The sequence below is a fragment of the Acomys russatus genome, chromosome 15, assembly GCF_903995435.1.
Source record: "Acomys russatus chromosome 15, mAcoRus1.1, whole genome shotgun sequence".
In the NCBI taxonomy this organism is placed as follows: Eukaryota; Metazoa; Chordata; class Mammalia; order Rodentia; family Muridae; genus Acomys; species Acomys russatus.
In genome coordinates this window covers 58,997,802-59,019,944 of record NC_067151.1, presented here as the reverse complement: position 1 = coordinate 59,019,944, position 22,143 = coordinate 58,997,802, and the positions used below count along the sequence as shown (strand labels likewise).

General features: G+C 41.7%; 1 protein-coding gene across 1 annotated transcript in view; it reads right to left on the bottom strand.

The window, feature by feature from the left end:
- Positions 1-22,143, bottom strand: part of Sh3d19 (SH3 domain containing 19) — a 104,475-nt gene that overhangs the window by 48,902 nt on the left and 33,430 nt on the right. Inside the window, exon 2 of the mRNA XM_051157394.1 lies at positions 8,199-8,239. The gene's annotated coding sequence lies outside the window, so the exon portion shown is untranslated. The remainder of the gene's footprint in view (positions 1-8,198; positions 8,240-22,143) is intronic.

Below are 22,143 nucleotides of genomic sequence, written 5' to 3'. Positions count from 1 at the left end.
GGCTACCGGAAGGTTCACTCTTTCGTCCCTTTAACCTTTTTCCTTCTTTTATAAGCTAGTTGGGTTGCATAATAAAGTTTAATTGCTAAGAAACAGAGTCAACATCTGGCGCACGACGTGGGGCCCGATGGGTTCCACAGTCCCTAAGGGTACGGAGGAAGAGTCAATATTCGAAGGTATAGAAATGCTGTTTCAGGGTATCAGCAAAGTTGCAACTGCTGTTGCAAAACTTTTTCCTGCATTATACTTAGAGGGAATTCTCTGTTTTTTCATTGTCCTTTTATTACAATATTTCATGTTTAGAAGGATTAAAAGAAAGGCTAATGACATAGAAAAGCCGGAAGGGGCAGTAAGTTCTATCCTTTTGGAAAAGATTGCAGATTTGACTGGACAGATGGAAAGGCTGAGGAAAGAAAATGAAGGGATGAGAAAGCAGAAAGAATTTTTGGTAATTGGTAGTGATGAAGGACAGGAAATAGAGAGACCGGAAAGCCAGAAAAAACCAGAAGAGTCAATAAGCTCTATCCTTTTGGAAAGAATTACTGACTTGACTGAACAAATGGGCAAAATGCAGAAAAAACTGGAAGGGTTGGAAAAGCAGAAGGCACCTGTGGTTAAAAAGGATGGAGAAGGTCAGAAACCAGAGGCAAAGGAAGCTAGACCGACCAAAAGGTCTTTGGAAGTAAATGTCCCAGTGGAGGATACCTCCACAGTCGCCCAGACACCTTCAGCTTTTCCAGTCACTGTAAGACATGTACCTGAGCAAAATGGTGCTGAGGGTTATGAAATGGCCTGGCGTCCTGTAGACATGATGGATTTAAAACATTTTAAGGAATCCGTCGTCAAATATGGTATGCACTCTACATTTGTTAAACAAATGTTAAATAGCTGGGCCACACAAAATAGACTTGTTCCCCAAGATTGAAAAAATTTAGTTTCAGCGGTATTGGAAGCAGCACAACAGTTACAGTGGTTATCATGGTGGCGAACAGAGGCTATAAAAATAGAACAGGAAAATACGACACAGGAAATAAATATTAATAGAGATCAATTGCTTGGTGAAGGACAATATACTAATATTAGAGAACAAATTCAAGCTGAAGATAGGGTGATTGAACAATGTCGTAAGGCAGCCTTGAGAGCTTGGGAGCTGGTAGAGGAACCTGGGAAAACAACTATTCCCTTTACTAAAGTGTTCCAAGGACCCTTGGAGCCCTTTACAGAATTCTTGCAGAGGTTAGGATCTGCAATGGATAAGGTGATGCCAGATTCTGACAACAAACAGGCATTAAAACTTATCATGGCTTATGAGAATGCAAATGCTGACTGTAAGAGGGTGCTTAGACCATTAAAGGAAAGAGGCGCTCCACTAGATGACTGGGTAAAGGAGACAGTTAATATCAACTCTCAGGAGTATCAAAATAATATTGTGGGACAAGCTTTAGCCAGAGAGCCCAGATATCCTAATACTCGGTGCTTCAATTGTGGTAAAATTGGTCATGTGCAAAGAAACTGTAGAGATAGAAGGCGCAATAACCCAGGAGAAAACGTAACTCGTAGGAGAGAACAAGGAGGTTCTGGTTATGATGGTAATGAGGTGCCAAGATTCCCAGGGTACTGTAGTCGCTGTGGGAAAGGGAAACATTGGTCTCGGGATTGTCAGTCTAAGAGAGATGTGCAAGGCAATATCTTGCCGACGGGAAACGGCAGGAGGGGGCCATCGGCTCGGGCCCCCATAAACAATGCCAGCCGAATTCCTTTGGCCAGTCAGGAAGTGACAAACCCACAGGAAAACGGGAACTGAGTGTTAGTGATCTAATGCATGCTACTGAAGGCAGTGCAGCCTTGGATCTGGCTTCAAATATGTCTCTTACCCTATCTCCCCAGGTTGAATGTTACAAATTAAATACTGGTGTTTTCGGACCTTTGCCTTCAGGCACAGTAGGAATGGTTCTGGGAAGAAGTGGGCTGACTTCTCATGGTTTTATTGTGCACCCCGGTATTATAGATGGAGATTCTAAAGAGGAAATAAAAATCATGGCATGTGTGAAAAAGGAGATGAAAATCAATGCCGGGGATAGAATTGCTCAACTCCTACTGTTTCCTTACATTAAGGGCAAAGCCGCTCCAGTGGAAAGGACTGGTGCATTCGGAAGCACAGGGACCCGGGTGTTCTGGCAAACAATAATTAATGATCAGAGACCTAAGTTAATTGTACAATTGAATGGTGTTAAAATAGAAGGCTTGGTGGACAGCGGAGCCGATGTCTCCATCATTTGCCAGAAGTCTTGGAACCAAAATTGGCCACTTAAGAAGGTTTGTACAGAAATTGTAGGAATTGGTAAGCTATCTCAAATAAAACAAAGTGTACAGTGGCTTGAGTGTGTGGGACCAGATGGGCAGATAGGGAGGCTGAAACCCTATGTGGCTGACATTCCCATAAATCTATGGGGAAGAGACCTCTTACAGCAATGGGGTACTCAGATTACTATTCCTGCAAATACCGTGATAAACAAGGTTGAAACTATGGGTGAACTGGCACACGCTTCTGGGGAAGAGATTCATGTAAGTGATCAGGGGCGACTACAAGCTATGCCCATTGTCCAACCTCAGAACTCTTCAGGTTTAGAGTGTCAAAATTTTTAAGAGGGGCCACTGCTGAGATACCAACCGCCTTGCCCCTAAAATGGATTTCAAACAGACCTGTATGGCAGGAGCAGTGGCCCTTAACAAAAGAAAAGTTACAGGCGCTTCACGGTTTAGTGAAAGAGCAGCTGGAGGCTCAACACATCGAAGAATCATCCAGTCCCTGGAATTCCCCTGTGTTTGTGGTAAGAAAGAAATCAGGTGGATGGAGAATGATAACAGATTTGAGGGCCATAAACAAGGTGATTCAACCCATGGGCTCACTTCAACCTGGAATTCCTTTGCCTTCCTTGCTACCTAGGTCTTGGCATATAATTACAATTGATTTAAAAGATTGTTTTTTCACCATACCTTTACATGAGAAGGACAGGGAAAGGTTTGCTTTCTCAGTACCTACTCTGAACAGTAATTCTCCAATGAAGAGATATCATTGGAAGGTACTTCCACAGGGAATGTTGAATAGCCCAACTTTATGCCAGTATTTTGTGCAACAACCTTTAGAAATAATTCGTAAGCAATTTCCTCAATCTATCATATACCATTACATGGATGATATTCTGCTAGCTGATTCTGATCCTAGTGTTGTAGAAAAAATGTTTCAGGAAGCACAAAGAATTCTACCATGCTGGGGATTACAGATTGCTGTGGAAAAAATACAAAGAGGAGATTCAATTACCTATTTAGGCTATAAAATAAGTGAACAAAAAATTCGACCACAAAAGGTACAGATCCGTAGAGATCAATTGCAAACTCTTAATGACTTTCAAAGATTATTGGGAGATATTAACTGGTTAAGGCCTACAATTGGGTTAGCTACCTATGAGCTAAGTAACTTGTTCCAAACTTTACAAGGGGATTCGGATTTAAACAGTCCTAGATGTCTGACCGCTGAGGCAGAAAAGGAGTTAATTCTGGTGGAGCAAAAACTTCAAAAGGCATATGTGGATAGAATCGATGCTGAACTTGGTTGCATTCTGGTTATTTTGCCTTCGAAACATTCTCCAACTGGGCTTCTTATGCAAAGGGAAGACAGGATCATAGAATGGATATTTCTGGCAAATAAACAGAGCAAAAAATTGAAAACATACATAGAGAAAATTTCTGAATTGATTACAAAGGGAAGAATAAGATTGCGCCAACTGTCAGGGATGGACCCGACGGAAATTGTAGTGCCTCTTACTGATTCTGAGATTATGTCTTTATGGGTAATTAATGAAGATTGGCAAAGAGCTTGTAGTAACTATTTGGGAGACATTAACAATAGATACCCCAAAAGCAAACGTATACAGTTTATAAAAAGAACTAATTGGATCCTTCCACGTATTGTAAAGAGGTCACCAATCTCAGGGGCACCCACCTTTTTCACTGACGCAAATAAATCAGGTATGGTTGGTTATAAGTCTGAGAAAATGACCAAGGTGATTAAAAGCCCATTTACCTCAGTTCAAAAATCAGAATTATATGCAATCCTTATGGTATTGTTAGATTTTCCTGAATCTCTTAATATAATTACTGACTCTCAATATGCTGAAAGAGTTGTTTTGCATATAGAAACTGCTGAATTTACTCCTGATAACACAGAATTGACTACCTTATTTATAGAACTGCAACAGGTCATCAGAAGCAGAAATTATCCCTTGTATATTACTCATATTCGATCCCATACAGGTTTACCAGGCCCATTGGCACAAGGAAATGAAGAGATCGACAAATTATTAATAGGTAATGTATTCGAAGCCTCAAAATTTCATGAAAAACATCATGTCAATGGTAAGGGGTTGAAGAAAAGATTCTCTATCACTTGGCAACAAGCCAGAGAAATAATTAATAAGTGTCCTACATGTTCCTTATATAGTCAGCTGCCATTACCTGTGGGAATTAACCCTAGAGGTAACAAAAGGAACGAAATTTGGCAGATGGATGTGTTTCATTTTACAGAATTTGGGAAAATGAGATATGTACATCATACCATTGATACATATTCAGGTTTTCAGTGGGCAACTGCCTTAAGTTCTGAAAGGGCTGACTGTGTGATTACTCATTTGCTGGAAATAATGGCATTTATGGGAATACCTGCACAAATTAAGACTGACAATGCTCCTGCATATGTGTCCCTTAAGATGAAAAACTTCTTTATGTATTATAATATAAAACATGTTACTGGTATACCTCACAACCCCACAGGACAAGCAGTTGTGGAAAGAGCTAATCGTACCTTAAAAGAAATGCTTATTAAACAAAAGGGAAGGGTAAAGACACCCCGGGACCGATTAAATAATGCTTTGTTGACTCTAAATTTTCTTAATGTGAATGATGAAGGGACGTCAGCTGCGGAGAGACATTGGGTGATAGAAAGAACTGAGGAATTGGGTCAACCAATATTCTACAAGGACTTGTCAAGTATGAAATGGAAACCTGCGGTAGTTTTGAGATGGGGTCGTGGGTATGCATATGTTTCCACAGGAAATGAAAAAATATGGCTACCAACTAAACTTATAAAGATTAGATCTGACCATATAGCAAGTGAGTCTTAAGAGCTACCTGGTCCTTAACAACTTGACATTGTTTCTTACAGCTTGGAGAACTAATGCCCTCTTCTGTCCTGTTGGTGTATATGCAGGTAGAGCCCTGTATTTGCAAAAAGCAGGACAAGGCTGTAGACAAAGCAGGCAGCATGGGTGATTTAACCTCAAAAGCATGCCTCTGGCCTCCTGAGCAAGGTGCCTCAACTGATGTTTCCTTGAAAAATTATACATGTACTAACATCCATATTAATGATTTCAAAAGTCTGTTTACTTTCAGAGCAAAAAACAGGACAATTATGAAGATCGAACTTCTGCCACTGGCACTACTGCTTCTTCCCGAATTTGCATGCATATTAACAATAAATCGGCTAGCCAAAAGGATCGATCCCAAAAGAACTGGACAAAAACAGCTAGCTTTTCCAGCACTTGGCCAATATATTATTTTTCTAGGGTACCCGAAAAAGATTTTTCTCCAAAACAGCATAAAGTAATTTTGAGAACACGACGCCCCCATTCCCAGTAGGTGGAGTGGGTGTTTTTGGTGGGTTACCAATGCTTATCTTTGCCTAACGGGGTTAGTTACAATTAATAAACGTTCATTTGGGGGTTTCTTTCTTCTATCTTTCTTTCTCTCTTACTTTCTATCCCTTTTAATATTAAGGGAAAGGGGGGAAGGAAGGGAGGACACATGTTTGTAGACTAAAAGTAGATTATTGAATCTACTAACTTCAAAAATCTTACATTGGTATTGTAGATTGAAGAAAATTTAAGACTTTTGATTGATGGAAATTTAAGACTTCAACTTTTGCTTCATTGATAAAAATTTAAATTGTATATTGTCTTTCATTTTTGCCTTATGTATTGTATGTTATATGTTGACAAAATATTATATATTGTATGTTAGAAACTTAAGTTCATTTTATTCAATGTTTATTTAATGTATTATTCATGTACCACTAATGTCTTAGGAAAAAATGTTCAGGAAGATTGGGGATAAGAGTTGATATTTAGTTACGAAGAAATCCTACTAGATACTAACTTACTTTGTCATAGAGCAGGTTTGTTTAATTTCTTGTATATGTCTCCAAAGGAATAGTAGCTAACTGTAGGAATAGATAGAATTGGTTTTCAAACTCTTCAGAGATCCACAGAATATGGCATTTAAAGATGAGGGCTTTCCTGACAGAGAGAGACATCTCCTGGCCGCTTCTCCATTTGCATCACTGAAGATGGGGGCTTCAAGAGACGCAGGTGACAGAATGGTCACTGGACAGAGAAAATGCTCTTATCTCTACTGCTGATGACAGGCTGACTGGCTGCAATGATCAACAGTGATGCTGGAAAGTTGACTGTCCAGCTTTGAAGAGACTAGATGAACCGGACCGTCGGATTTCCTGCTTCAAAAAGCAGTTTGTTGGATGTTTTGGGCCGATAAGGCTGAAGACTGATTGCCCCAATGAAGGAGAGACTTCGGTGAATATCCAGGCAGTCTGCTCTCTCTCTGTCCTATGCAACTTGAAAGTTGCCTGCCAGCACATCCTTTATTAGATAGATTTTCCTTCTTGGATCTCTGATGGGATTGAAGACTAGATAGCCACAGTGTTACTAGAAGCTTTAGTTTAAGAATTAAAAACACCTTTATAGATGGATAATTGAAATTTCTCATGAAAAAAAAAAAAAAAAAAAAAAAAAGGGACTCTCTTTGGTAGAATAGTGGAATATTTTTTCTCAGGTTAACTAGTATAAAAGAACTTGGTTATGTACTTGATACCTGATGATTATGTATATATGTATATGTGTGTTTATAGTTCTTAATTTTTTTTAAAGAGAAGGGGGATGTGTGGGAAGGAGTAAGCTTTGTCACAGGTGGGAGCAGTCTTGGTGGGCTTTACCCTTGGGCACCCCATGAATACCTTGTGACAGACTGAGTGGAGCCATCCTGGGTTTGGAATTCTGGAAGCAGACCTGGGAACCCCACCTGGTCTATTGTCTTTCTAATGGACCCTCACTGGGAGAAGGAGCCGGTCCTCCCCACGTGACTGAGGGAGTTGGGGAAGAGAGAAAAACAAAGTCGGCTGCAGGGAGAGGGTGCAGGAGCAGCGGACAAGCTGGATCAGCACGCCGGCCAGAGAGACACCTAAGGATCCGTCCCGTGGAACGGCTACCGGAAGGTTCACTCTTTCGTCCCTTTAACCTTTTTCCTTCTTTTATAAGCTAGTTGGGTTGCATAATAAAGTTTAATTGCTAAGAAACAGAGTCAACAACCAGGCTGGCCTTGAACTCACATCGATCTGCCTGCCTCTGCCTCCGGAGTGCTGGGATTAAAGGCGTGTGCCACCATACCGGCTTATTTTTTGTCTTTATGTGTTTTGCTTGCATGCATGTCTGGAGTATCATGTGCACGCAGTGCTTTTGGGAGTCCAGAACAGGGCATTGCCGGATCTACTGGAATTGGGGTTACAGATGGTTGTGAACTCCACCGAACCCAGGTCTTCTGGAAGAACAGCCGGTGATATTAACCACTGAGTCATTTCTTTATCTAAGGGTTTAATATTTTTAAACTCAGCAGACAGATATGTCTTATTTTAGAAAAAAAAATATTAGACAAAATTCTATCTACTCATAGATACTGCATTGCCAGATTTAAGTTTTTTTTTTAAGACAGGGTCTCACGTAGCCCAGGCTGGCCTCGAATTCCTTATGTAGCCAAGGATGACTGTGAACTATGAATCCTTCCATTTCCACCTCCCACGTGACAGGATTATAGGCATGTCCACCATGCCCAGCCCCGTTTTGTTTTAAGTTCCTTGATTGTATGAGGGAAAGTGTAATTCTGAGATACTGGCTTATCAACCAACGACAGGTGAAAAAAAAAACTAGCTGTGGAAATACGTTACTACCTCTTAGGAGAAGCTACACTTGTTGGGTCCTTGGTAGAGTCATCATATACGGTCACTCGCTGGGAATCTAAGGCACCATTTGTAACGACCACAGAGGAAAATAGAGAAGAGAAGAAAACAAACTTACATCTTTTGATTACCGCTCTAATGGATGACAAGGGTCCTTGGCTAGAAGAGAGAGAGAGAGAGAGAGATGCATTACACGTTCATCAATCCTGGGGAGAACAGCTTTTCACAATGCCAGGCCACTTCGGGGGCATAACACATTAGTGATTGGCCTCTTTACAGAACGAAAATTAGTGAAATATGTAAAACTGCCTTTTATTATTACGATGCCTTAAAATTGCTTTCATAGAAACCTACAAATTACATCTCCCAGGGAAAGTCTGGACACTCCTCCTCATCAGACAGTGTTATTACATGTCTCTCAAAGAACTTTACATAGCTCTCCTTACAACCTTAGGGCAGATCTAAATACATTATCTGAATAGTAATTTGACCTAAAGGTCGAGACTTTCTTCTTTAGATAAGGCTTTAAAACACCTCAACCCAACAGGGAAGTCTTCTATTTTTTTTTTTTTTTTTTTGTTGTTCTGTAAATCTTCTATTTTTTTTTATTGTTGTTGTTTTGTTCAGTAGCTGGCTGCAGCTTCCTGCTTTCTTTGCATTCTTGGAAAAGTTACAATCTCTTCTTCCAGCGAGCTCCTTCAATGGTCAAGACTCTCCAGCTACAAAGTGTCTGATGTTAATGTTGTTGTTTTTTTCTCAAATCAAATGGTATTTGGGATCATTAAAAAAAAAAAAAAAAAAAAAAAAAAAAGACAACATGTTTAATGAGAGGTATTTTTTTTTTAATTGGGGGTGGGGTTGGGGGGGAAAGAAACACCCAAGAATTTGTTTATAACATTTCTTACTTTTTTCGAATGGTCTGTAAAAATTATACTTGCTGTGGTGGTTTGAATGAAAATAGCTCCCTATAAGCTAATATATTTGAATGATTAGTCACCAGGGCACGGAACTGTTTAAGAAGGATTAGGAGGAGGTGGGTCCTTGTTGGAGGAGTTGTGGGGCTTAGGGGCGGGCTTTGCGGTTTCAAAAGCCAAAATCAGACCCAGTGTCTCTCTATCTGCTGCCTGTGGAGCAGGATGTAAAGCTCTCAGCTCCTGCTCCACTACCATGCTTGGTTGCTTCCTATCATGATGACCATGGACTAACCCTTTACAAATGTAAACAAGCCCCCAACCAAATACTTCCTTTTGTAAGAGGTCACAGTGCCTCTTCACAGCAGCTAAGTAACTAAGAAAGTTACATTTAAAATGTATGTTCTTTCAAAATACACCAGGTTTCATAAGTAGGTAAGTTGAAACTCCAGGGTATCAGTTCATTTGAGAGAGGGTTCTTTAAGAACAAACTTGCTGTGGTTTAAACATGTCTCCTACAAAGAATTTATTAGAAGCTTAACTCCCATGAACCAATATTGGGAGGTCCTAGTTAAAGGTGATCAGGCTGTAAGGGCCCTGTTGCCACCAAGTAGACAGGAGTGAACTCATGATAGAAGAGCTGAATTTGGCTCCTGTTCACACACGCTGTCACCCGCCCCTTTGCCTTCCACAAAGATGAAAGTCTTCTTCCGATGTCAGTTCATAAATTGTTGACATCCCAGCTGCCAGAAGAACCAGAGGCTAATAAATTTCTACTCATTATGAACGACCTGGTCTGTGGCATTCTGTTGTGCAGAAGGAACAAAGACAGCGGTTCTCAACCTGTGGGTCGAGACCCCCCTTTGTGGGTCACATGTCAGATATTTACATCACAATCCATAACAACAGCAAACTTACAATTATGAAGTAGCAACAAAAACAATGTTATGGTTGGGGTCACCACAATATGAGGAACTGTATTAAAGGGTCACAGCGTTAGAAAAGTTGAGAACCACTGCACTAAGATAATGCATTGTCTCAGAAGGAAGAAAGACACGTTCTAGAAGCTGTGTGACGGCAGGAAGCAAGAACTATCTTAGCAATATTGACTTCTGAAAGAGTTCCTAAAGGCCTTCTACAAAATAATTACTTGAAAAGCAAATTAATAAGAAAGTCATGCAGAAGCAACTGCTCTGAGAAGCAAATAGGTCGAGGCTTGCTGCACCTATGGCTGCACTATGGCCTGGCCAGCAAGAGAGGGCAGCAGGTAATGGTCCTTGTTAGCACGGATCTGAGCTGGATCTCCAGAATCCTCCAGTAGACGATTCCCACATCAATATGTACACCTTGGCACACACACATACACGCTCACACACACACCTACATACCCACACAAAGACACCCCCCCAACACACACACAGAGTAAATACATATAAATAGAAACAACGAGGGGTGGAAAGCTAACATGTTCTATATGTGTCCAGGTTAAGGAGAAGGGCTGTCTGAGTGTACTGCAATCTCTCTGCTCACTAACCAGGAATGAAATTCATTAAACGTGCCCGTTGTTACCACTCTATACTCATGGGGGTGGAACCAGGAGTGAGGAGTGGGGTGGAGGATGGTATGGTTGAACGGTATCTTCCATGAAGCTCTGTTGGAAATTCTACCCCTGGTACCTCTGCACGCAACTTATTTCAAATATGGCCGTTACAAATATTACTAGTTAAGATGAAATCACACAGGGGCAGGATGGGCACAATCCAAGATAGCTGGCTGCTTAGATGACAGAGATACCCAGGGAGAGGCCCCCATGGGGACAGTGATGCTGCCTGGAGCTGGGAACCATCAAAGACTGTTGGTGACCACAGAAACTAGGAAGTCAGGATGCTCTGCCCATGGGTTTCAGAGGAACACTGGCCCCCTGACACCTCAAGTCCAGCAAAAACAGTAGGCTGGTACATTTCTGCTGTTTTAAGTCACCCACTGACTACAGAAAAAGAAAAAAAAAAAACCCACCTTTCTATTGTTTTAAGTCTTCTTTACGCCTCACGTCACTGTTAAGCATCCTTGGTCTTGTTTTGAAAACCCAAACCTGAACTTCTGAGCACTGCCACAACACTCAAAAGGCTGCAGACTTTGGAGCACTTTGGATTTTGGGTTAGGGATACCTCACCAAGTCCACTCAGATACTCCAAAACCTGAAAGACTCTCAAAACCAAAAACCACTTCTGGTCCTAGGTGTTTCAGCTCATCAGAGGATGCGGCAAGTAACTGATCTCTACACCTCATCGATGCTACATTTCCCAAAAGTGGAATTTTGACTGACCACCACCACCACCAGCAGCAGCAGCAGCAGCAAGGAAAGGGTCAGGACCAATGTGAACTGGACTGAAGCCAGTGTCACCACCTCTGATTGGCAAGGAGAGACGACAGTGGCAGAGGACTACAAAGTCAGGGACTGGACGTGAGTGAGGAAATAGGGCTGAGGCGCTATGAAAGAGAAGGGAGGAGATCAGTTTCTAGAAACAATAGGTCTTCAGAAAATTGGGATCGCAGCCAACATTAGGTCACTAAATAAGTCTTTCTATGACAGAACACAGGAAGTCAGTCATTCTAAGAAGCGAACCTTTGTATAGGTGAGCGGTTTACAGCTCAGGATTATCTTCACTGAAAACAATTTTTGTTTGCTGGGCGTGGTTGCACAGGCTTTTAATTCCAGCATGCAGGTGGACCGCTGTGAGTTTGAGGCCAACCTGTTCTACAAAGAGAGTTCCAGGACAGCCAAGGCCACATAGAGAAACCCTATCTCGAGAAAAACAAACAAACAAAAAGATTTTGTTTGTATTTATTATATTGTCTGCTGTCAAAAACGTTGTTTGCATTTATTTATTGTATGTTCATGTGTGTGTCCTGTGTGAGCATATGGAGGTGAGAGGACAACTTCTGGAAGCCATGTGGGTCCCAGGGATTGATCAGGCAGGAGGCACCCTTTCCCATGTGAGCTATCTTGATGAACTGGCCTGATTTTCTCTATTTATAATGTTGAAGCTGTGGTTTAGGCAGGCCACAAAACATGCTACCACCACGTTATATGCCCACTAGCATATATAGTAATTTTACACAACAACGGATTTTGACAGGGTATTGTGGTCATGCCCATAATCCCATTAATACTCAGAATGCCGAGGCAGGAGAACTGTAAACTGAAGGCCAGGCCAGCCTATCTAGTGACCTAAAAGCCAGCCTGGGCCATGGAGATATACATCACATCCCAGAAAACCAATAAACAGAGAAACAAAATGGGTCCCATTATAGCACTTTTATAGAGGCACATAATGGACTTTGATCATACTGAATTCCCATTCTCTTCCTTTTTCCCCCACACTCCAAATTCTATTCCTTGACTACAACGAGACAAATATGATCTACTACATTTCAGAAAAATATGACTACTTGTGATTTTTATAAACAGAGCTGTGGTCAGCCTGATTTGCACTCCCAAAGTGAAACCAAGTGAGCTATGGAAGGGCTTGCATTTTTCTTTTGTGTGTCCTGGATGTAACCCGAACCATCAGGTATTAACTTTTTAATTAAAGCAATAGATTATGTAACAGAGGAAGGGAAGTACTGTTCCGTGTAAGTATCCTGTTGCACAAATATAAAGAAATAATGATATTTTAGTAATCTAAATTAATACTGTATCACAATATTTTGGGCTAGATGTGATACAGTGGAAAAATAGCAAAGAGTGTAGTTGAGTGACATGAGCCTTAAGGTTCTAAGACTTGGATAAGCTTCATACTTGAGAGGTAGAGAACAGGCCAGGTGGTGGTGGCTCATGTCTTAAATCACAGCACTCGGGAGGCAGAGGCAAGCGGATCGCTGTGTGTTCGAGGCCAGCGTGGTCTACAAGTGAGTCCAGGACAGCCAGGGCTACACAGAGAAACCCTGTCTCGAAAAAACAAACACACAAAAAGAGGTAGAGAACAAAGACTTGTAAAGGGGACCAGGGGTGCACTTGGCAGAGTGTCACTTAGCACAAGATTTGATTCCTACATACATCAGATGTGGAGACACAGGCCTGTAACCTCATCCATCACTCTGGGAGTGAAGACAGAAGCAGGTTTAAGCTCACCTTCAGCTATAAAATGAGTTTGAGGACAATTTGGGCTATATGAGACCCCACCCTTAAAAAACAAAACGAAGAAAACTGTGATCCAAGTGGAGTGACTATCAAGTGGGGCGTTGGCTGCCCTGAAGAGACCAACACATGTCACACGTGTGTCTGCATGCTGCCACTGAGCTACATCTTCAGCCTCAAGGAATGGTTTCTGCTAAAATTAAAAACTGTGACCAAACAAAAAAGAATTTCTACAGTGGGCGTGATAGGCACACTTATAATCCCAGTCCTTGCTGGTGTGTCTAGGGCTAGCCTGAGTTTGTAGCAAGTTGTATGTCACTTCAGTTACTTGGCAAGCTTTTGTTTCAATACTAAAAAAAATAAGTAAAATAAAATAAACACAATACCTAAGCAAAGCAAAACAAAAACTGCCAAAACTAACAAGCAAACCACCCCCTGTAATAAATCTCTGAAATTTATAAAGAAAAGTTATATGAGTTCAACTGACCTCACCTTTGGTTGCCACTGACAGGCCAACTTCTAATCGTTAAGATCAGTACCATGTGTACGCAGATGCACTAAGTAGACTCAGCGGGTTATACAAAGAAAAACCATGTTAAGGTGGAAGGGGCCACGCTGAGGGGCAGGCCTGGGGGAAGGAAAGTGTTGGGTGGATATGATCAAGATACACTGTATTCAGGTATGGAATTGTCAAAAAATAAGTAAAAATATTCTTTAAAAGATGAATAATGGGAGAGACTCCAAGATGGCGGTGCTCAGCGCACACGGTACCTGAGTAGCATAAAATCGGAGAGTGCAGATCAAGTGGGTGACCTTGATGCAGACTCCAAATCACCAATATCTGTGTTTTCCAGGTGAGGAGAGGCATCCTGGGAGCTAGGGATGCACAGTCCCAGCACCTTGTGAATGGCTCCCGTGTCCAAGGTACACTTCTGACACCCAGCGCCTTCCGTCTGCCAGGGCACAATTCCTGAGTTCTAGGGATGCACAGCTCTAGCCTCTGAACACCAGACTCATCTTGCCTCCCTAAGAACAGCTCCCAGACACCAGGGACACAGTCCCAGCCTCTGGTCCATGGTTCTCAGGGGGCACACTTACTGCAGAGCGAGCAAGCGGCTGGCCATGCTGCCGACTCAGAAAGGCAGCATCTCTTCATACTTCCCCTGAGAGAGGAGAGGATTTGGTTGCCAGACATGCACAGTACCACGTTCAGACTGCCCGGCTACTCCCACCATCCTGAGGACGACTCCAGATTCCAGAGACACGCAGATCCAGTCGAGGATTCACAGCCCTACTAGCCCTCTTGAGGAGAACTGCCGGACTTCACAGGTTAGAAAACCACACCACAATCCTCTGCCTATAGGCCCAACTGGGACACAGGCAGCAGAGAAGAGCTGCAGGCTATTCAAAGAGATCCAGCCTCTAGCCCGCCACCCACAGCTCCTCCCACATGTGTGAGAAACACACTAGGTTCCAGGAACAACCATCCAACACCAGGGACAAGCAGGTGGCTAAAGGCCAGCCTAAAAAACCCCAATCAACAAAATGAGGACAATATGACAGTAAGCTCTAGATATCCTAAATCAATTCAAACACAGGAAAACAACCTTAAATCTAAGCTTATGAAGAGGGTAGAGAGCTTTAAAAAGGAAACAAATCCCTCAAAGAAATACAGGAAAATGCAATCAAACAAATAGAGGCCTTTAAGGAGGAAAACGAATAAATCACCTAAAGAAAAACAAGAAAATACAACCAAACAGGTAAAGTGAATGAATAAAACAGTTCAATACCTGAAAATGGAAATAGAATCAATAAAGAAAACACAAACAAAAAATCCTGGAGAAGGAATATTAGGGAAGAGAGCAGGAACCACAGAGGTAATCATTACCAACAGAATACAAGATATGGAGAAGAGAACCTCAGGCATGAAAGATACAATTGAAGAAATCAATACATCTGTCAAAGAAAATATTAAGTTGAAAAAATTCCTGACACAAAACATCCAAGAAATCAAGGAGACTGTGAGAAGATATAAACTAAGAATAATAGGAATAGAAGAAAGAGAAGAGTCCTAGATCCAGGGTCCAGAAAATATTTTCAACATAATCATAGAAGAAAATTTCCCCCAACCTAAAGAAAGAAATGCCTTTAAACATACAAGGGGCATACAGAACACCAAATCGATTAGACTAGAAGAAGAAATTCCTCCTGCCACATAATAATCAAAACACGAAATGTATAGAACAAAGAAAAATATTAAAAGTTGCAAGGGAAAAAAGCCAAGTAACATATAAAAGCAGACCCATCAGAATCACACGACTTTTCAACAGAGACTCTAAAAGGCAGAAGGGCCTGGGCAGAGGTCTTGCAGATTCTAAGAGACCTAAGTACAGACTACTATACTCAGAAAAGCTTTTAATCACCACAGATGGGTAAAACAAGATATTACATGATAAACCCAAATTTAGACAATATGTATGCACAAATCCAGCCTTACAGAAGATACTACACCAAAGCCAAAAGAAGACAAGCACACAAACATACATCATAATAAAAGAAATTAACCATCATTGGTCATTAATATCTCAACATTAATGGACTCAATTTCCCTATAAAAAAGACATAGTCTAACAGAATGCATATGTAAACAGGACCCAACATTCTGCTGCATACAAGAAACACGCCTCAACAACAAAGATACACATTACCTCAGAGTAAAGGCCTGGAAAAGATTTTCCAAGCAAACAGACCCAAGAAGCAGGCTGGAATAGCCATCCTAATAGCTAATAAAATAGACTTTCAACCAAAATTAAACAAAAGAGATGAGGAAGGACACTTCATACTTATCAAAGGAAAAATACACCAAGAGGATATCTCAATCCTGAACATCTATGCCTCAAATATAAGGGCACCCATATTTGTAAAAGAAACATTATTAAAGCTTAAATCACACATTGATCCTCACACAGTTATAGTGGGAGACTTCAACACTCTCACCAGTGGACAGATCATTGAGAGAGAAATTAAATAAAGAAACAATGAAATGAAAAGATATCACAAATCAAGTATACCTAACAGACATCTACAGAACTTTTTACCTAAACAACAAAAAAAATTATACCTTCTTCTCAGCGCCACACAGAACCTTCTCCAAAATTGACCACACAGTCTGTCACAAGGCAAGTCTCAAATGATACAAGAAAACTGAGTTAACCCATTGTATTTTATCAGATCACCATGGATTAAAGCTGGACTTCAACAACAACAGAAATAACAAAAAGTCTACCCTCATAAACAACTCCCTATTCAATGACCACTGGGTCAGGGAAGAGATAAATAAAGAAATTAAAAACTTGCTGAAATTCAATGAAAATGAAGGTACAATATACCCAAACTTATGGGACACAATGAAAGTAGTGCTAAGAGGAAAGTTCATAGCAGTTAAGTGCCTTCATAAAGAAATTGGAGAAATCTCATATTAGCAACTTAAGAGCAAGAGCACACCTGAAAGCTCTAGGAAGAAGAAGGAGGAAGAGGAGGAGGAAGAGGAAGAGGAGGAAGAGGAGGAGGAGGAAGAAGAAGAAGAAAAAGAAGAAGAAGAAGAAGAAGAAGAAGAAGAAGAAGAAGAAGGGATGACAGAAAATAAACTCAGGGCTGAAATCAATAAATTAGAAACAAAGAGAACAATTCAAAAAATCAACAAAACCAAGAGTTGGTTCTTTGAGAAAATCAATAAATAAATCCTTAGCTGAGAATATAGGCATTAAACTTTGAACCCCTACCAGGACCTAGCCGACGAACATGATATTCTCCACCGTTGAGTGGAGAGTGAGATCTGACTCTCACACGAACCCTGGTGCCCCTTTTCTGACCATGTCCCCTGGACGGAGAGGCCTGGCGGCACTCAGAGGAAGGATAGCAAGTTACCGAGAAGAGACTTGATATTCTAAGAGCATATATAGGGGGAGGAGGTCTCCCTCAATCACAGACATAGGGGAGGGGAGAAGGGGGGAAGTGGGAGGGAGGGAAGAATGGGAGGAAACAGGGGAAGGGCTAACAATCGAGATGTAATATGAATAAAATAATAAAATGGAAAGAAATTAAAAAATCCTTAGCCAAACCAATTAAATGGCAGAAAGAAAACACTCAAATCAACAAAGTCAGAAATGAATATAGGGATATAAGAACAGACACTGAGGAAATCCAAAGACTTACTTTAAAAGCTTTTACTCCAAAAGTTGGAAAATCTAAATGAAATGGACAATTTTCTTGATAGTGTGGGTGGGGGCATCTCTGTGATAAGCTAGAGAGCTACAAGGATACTAGGAGGGTATGAGGGTATGAGGGTGACTCTAGCTGAGACTCCCAGTAGCAGGGGTTATGGAGACTAAAGAGGATACCCTCTAACTAGACAGGACTCCTATTGGAGGCAGAGGAACAACTCACCCACAAAAACTTTGATGCAAAATCTACCCTGCCTACAAGATGTGCAGGGATAAAGATAGAGCAGAGATTGAGGGAATGTTCAACCAATGTCTGGCCCAACCCAAGACCTACCCCAGAGAAGGCCAACCCCTGACACTATTAACAATACTCTGCTTTGTTCACAGACAGGAGTCTAGCATAGTTGTCCTCTGAGAGGCTCTACCTAGCAGTGGATTGAAATAGATGCTGAGCCTCCCGGCCAAACATTGGGTGAAGTGTAGGGAGTCATGTAGAAAAGCTGGGGGAAGAATAGAAGGATCTGGAGGGGACAGGAGCTCCACAAGGAGACCAATAGAGCCAACTAACCAGGGCCCAGAGGGGCCTGAGGAGACTGAAGTACCAACCAAGGACCATACATAGCCTGGACCTAGGTCCCCTACACAGATGTAGTTGATGGGTAATTTGGACTTCATGTGGGTTCCCTAGTAAGGGGAGTGGGGGCTGTCTCTGACATGGACTCTGCTGCCTGCTTTTTGATCACTTCTCTCCGGCAGGGCTGCCTTGCCAGACCACAGGGGAAGAGTATGTGCTCAGTCCTGATGTGACTTGATGTGCTGAGGCAGGTGGTTGTTGTTATGGCTCCCTTTTTCTGTGGAGTAGGGGAGGGGGGATAGGGAGAAGAGGGAAGGAAGGTGGGACGGGAGGAGAGGAGGGTGGGAGCTATGAACAGGACATAAAGTGATTAAGTTTCTTAATTAATTAAGAAAAGATCAATAATACCATATCAAGTTTCACCAGGCACTTTTCTATTCATCTTTTTCAAAGATTAAACAAATCGTATAAAGGATAGGTACAACTGATTTCAACTAGTTACATTCATATACTATGTATTTGTGGGGAGAGACAAGGCCAGCAGGGTGTGATGTGTCTTTGTGATGACTGGAGCCACACCAACACCAGGAAAGGGCACAAAACCATAACAAGTTAGAGACGTACTTCCCACTCCTATGAGCAGACCATTCTATTTACTTCTTCTTACTTTTTTTTTTTTCTGCCTGTAAATGAAGATATGACATCTATCTCCTGGCTGGCTGCTAAGACTTAAAGAAAACAAATATAAAAATATATCACCACAGAGCTGGCACATATTAGACTTAAAACATGCTGTATTTCCTACCCGACTTTCCGATATTGGAATTTCTATAGTTCTTAATATAGGTGGTTGTAATTTTATTTTGTTTTGAGATAGAATCTCTGGGCTGGTCTTTAAAAAAACATAATTATGTGGTTGAGGATGACCTTGAATTTTTGATCCTCCTGCCTACATCTCTGGAAGGCTGGGATTAGAGGGGCGTGTCACTACACCTGGATTATATGGTGCTGTGGGCTAAACTCAGGGCTTTATGTGTGACAGACAAACATTCTACCAACTGTGCTGCATGCCCAGCCAGCTGAAACTTCCAGAGCTACCAAGCTAAAACCTGCTGGGCTGACCTAGAGCTACCATAATCCTATCTTTAAAACACAAATATTTTGCATCCCAGTTGGAGATACCATTTTTCATTTAACAAATGTTCCGAGTCTCCCAAAGCGTACATCCTGTAGACCTCATCTCCCATGGAGTCCAAGCAAAGAAAGGTAAAGAGAGCCAAGTGAAGCTACAGACTTTTGTAACAAGTCCTTCTTCCCAATGTCAACACAGACAGTGCTCTGCTCTGAGAGGTCACCCTCCCAGGTTGTGCTCTACAAAATGGCCGTGGGTGATCAGTGTGCTCTGTAGATTTAGTCTCGTATTGCTTTAAGTCTATTAAAAAGAAATTCTATAAAAAGTTCAAAGATCATAGAAAATGCTTTCAACTGTTACAGCTACAGAACATTTTAAAATTGGAGTGTGCTGCACTGTCCTTCCTAATTCTGTAAAAAAATTTTTTTAAATACATGCATGTCTTGACTTCCTAATAAGACTGCAGGTTTCTCAAGGAGAAATAATGGCTTCTCCCCTTCTTCACTGAGCAGCTCAGTGGAACTGCACTGCGTGCTCGCTGAGCTTCATCCTGTTTGCAGGCAGAAGGAAATATAATTTAATTAGTTCCAGTGATTCCACCCATAACCCACTTTGCACACTCATTTTCAGGGCTCATTTTGCTGCTGGTTTTGTCCTGTTGGTATCAATACCCAGTTACGCCCTGCCAGGTGCACGTCTTGCCCAAAGTGTCTGAATATAAGAACAGGAAGTGTTCACTGGGCCTTGGTGGCACATGCCTACAATCCCAGCCCTGAGGAGGTGAAGGTAGGTGGTCCATAAGTTCAAGGCCACTCTGGGCTACACAGTGAGACCTTGGCTCAAAAATCTCAATAACCTGGGGGATATAGCTCAGTGGTAGAGCACGTGTCTCATGTGTCCTGAGCCTTGGACCTATTGCCAGAACTCGGGAAAACAAAGAGGCACTTTTCATACAGAACATCACCTTGACAAGCGTGTGACGCCCACGGGAGGACTGGCCTCCCTGCCAGCAGTGGGCAGAAGAGCGGCAATGTCGCCTTATTTCACAAGGGTGCTTCAGACTCCAACATTTAATTTGGTAACAGACACGAGAATGTGTCACTTCATAAAACCTCAAAAGTGATTGCTTTACATTTGACTTTGCTTTGGAGCTGCACACTATCTTTAAGGGCCTCTCTCATTATAAGACTCCGGTAGCTCCCAATAAACGAGGCACAAGCTATAGCAACACGCTGTGATGCTCATCAGATAAAAGGCGTCTGAGTTGGGCTTGTTGTATGACAGGAAGCAGGCACAACTCGATTTGCAACGAAACGGATAGCATAATGTCCAGTTAGCCAGAGAAAGGCATCACTTATTGCAATTGTGTGCAGCATGACCTTTAACCTCTTCAAATGTGAACCCAGAAGGGACTATGAGTCTGCCATACAATTATGTTCAATAAACACCTACTGAGCAAACCGAAGAATTAAGTACTTGAAATAATTTTTACTGAGGTGTTATCTTTCCGCTACAGCTAACCTAGCCTGCTCTAAAGAAAGTTTCTATAAGAAAAAAAAAGGAGAAGCCACGGCTCAGTGATAGAATGCCTACTTAAGTGTGCATGAAGCCTGGGCCCCAGCCTCAGCATCAGAAAAGAAAAAAGGAAAGAAAACCCAATAACAAAACAGGGTTAAAATCCAATCCTCGGTCAGGTGTGGTGGCACACGCTTTTAATCTCATCCCTCGGGAGGCAGAGGCAGGCGGATCTCTTTGAGTCCGAGGCCAGCCTGGTCTACAAAAGCGAGTCCAGGACAGTCAGGGCTACACAGAGAAACCTTGTCTCGGAAAAAAAAAAAAGTCATCTAATCCTCTTCTTTTTGGCTATGTAGCAATGGGCAGAATTGTTTATTGGTAGAGGTATAGAAAGGACAGCACAGTCTTGAAAGGTTATCCGTTGTATTGGGGGGGAAGGAAACTGTTAGGTAATACACAACAGTCTCCTTTTGACTTATTAGTCTGTAATACCCCTCCTTCCTCTCTCCTTACCTCCCCTCTCAAAGCAAAAGAAACAACTGGACACATACTGAACTGTTAGAGTAATGGCAGTAATTTTAAGTTTCAACCAAGAAATGTACAGCCATGGTAGTCGAGGCATTATGCTAAGAATCGAAGTGACAAATCCAGCTTGGACATGGTCCTGCCCCACAAGGCCATCCTCTAGTGAGACCCTGGCAGATGAGGGAAGACCTGCTACTTGTATTTTTCTTATCTTCAAAGCAAAACTTAGAACTGGATTAAAACTTCAACCTAATATTTTACCATTCATTGGAGATATTTTTTACATACTATTTTCTCTACCAGACAATAAACTCTTTCTCAAGCCATACACATATACGTGCATACATATATGTGTGTGTATGCATGCACGTATGTATACATATATGCACACACATATACACATATACAAATGCATATTCTGACATATACAATATGTTGGAACGGTGTTGACCAAACACCTTAAAGTAAAAATACATTACAGCAAGCTTTTAAAAGTCTTGACATATTAACAGTGCCTGAGAGACAATAAAGAAACACTGTTCTGGCTCTGGAGAGATAGCTCGGTGGATAAGAGCACTTGCAGAGGACCTGGGCTCAGTTCTCAGCACCCACATGGCTGGCAGCTCACCACCATCTGAAACTCCAGTTCCTGAGGATCTGGTGCCCCGTCCTGGCCTCTGTGGGCCACAGGTACACATGTGATGCATAGACACACAGGCATGCAAACACTGCTACACATAAAATAAAAATAAGCAAATTTTAAAAAGGAAACACTCTTCCCTGATAGCTGTCACTCTGGTTTAAAAAACTATTGTGTGACACACCCCTTAAACACTTCTTTATAGGTCTCAGGGGAAACATGGCATTAACTCTGTGACAGATGAGCAGATCCTGCCTACCCAGAGAAACCAAGGAGCCAGGAGTAGTCATATGGTCAGAATAAAACACAAAAAAGTTAAAGGCAGGTGTTTCTTTCATTACAGTCCATACTTAAAGTCCTACAATCTCCACAAGAAACAAAGAGCGGGTATAAGCCCCACCC